The sequence below is a fragment of the Echinops telfairi genome, unplaced genomic scaffold (assembly GCF_000313985.2).
Source record: "Echinops telfairi isolate 266 unplaced genomic scaffold, ASM31398v2 ScPeMD7_7467;HRSCAF=8505_1, whole genome shotgun sequence".
In the NCBI taxonomy this organism is placed as follows: Eukaryota; Metazoa; Chordata; class Mammalia; order Afrosoricida; family Tenrecidae; genus Echinops; species Echinops telfairi.
In genome coordinates this window covers 27,763,260-27,764,256 of record NW_022111368.1, presented here as the reverse complement: position 1 = coordinate 27,764,256, position 997 = coordinate 27,763,260, and positions in this window count along the sequence as shown.

Below are 997 nucleotides of genomic sequence, written 5' to 3'. Positions count from 1 at the left end.
GTAGTGGACAGAACTCGCCAAACCAGGTGATGCTGGCCGGGTAGGTGTGTCCTGTTCCCATTTACCTCATGCATAGCTTGAGCAGCAACCACAGCAACTCCACTCCACCCTCTGGCCGATGCAGACACACATCTCCCTAGGTAAGCAGGCAGGGATGCCGAGCCAGCCCGTCCACGCACACATCTCCCTGCCCGAGCAGCCGTTCCTCTGTCTTCCATGTAGAGCTGTGTCCCGTGTGTGGGTGTGCTTGGGATCAGCGTTTTTCCCTCGCGCGCGCACGCACGCTTCTCTGGCAGTCTCTGGGCACGTGTCAGTACTCACTGCCATGCTTTCCCATTGCCGAGTCACCGTACGTGGTGTGGCTGGACCCTCGGTGTCACCGCTGAAGGGCATCTGGTTGGGCCCAGGCTCACACAAATAAAGCTGCGATGACCCTTCGTGGACAGGGTCTTTGTGCGGCAGTTTTCATGTCTCAAGGACAGAGCCGAGTGTCCTCACTGCCCTCCAGTTGATGGTGGCTCACAGTGACCCTGTAGGATCAGGCAAAACTGCCCTGGAGTTTCCGAGACTACCGCTACAGGCGCCGTCGTCGGTGTTCAGGCCGTCGGAAAGAGGAACTGTCAAGACCTCGAGTGGCAGGCCTGTTTGCACCAGCAGTGGACAGAGGGTCAGCTCTTTGAAGTCCTTGCCAGCATCTGGCGGTGCCATCTTTTTACTTGGGCCGTCCCGATCGGTGGAGAGAGCGAGCATTGTTTTGGTTTTCTACTCAGCAGCGATTGCGTAGTACTTTTAGTTTTCCTTTCTCGGAAAGTACAGCTGCATGTGAAGCTGCTCGTGTCCTGCCATGCCTACCACCTAGGCCTGGGCACACCTGAAGGGGGCCTGGACCACATGGCACCCTGGTCAGTAGTTCAGTCCCAGCAAGAAGAGCCGGGCAGTCGTCACAGTCCATTTTAGAACCTTTCCTTCGAGGCCCTAATAAAACGATAAAAAAAAA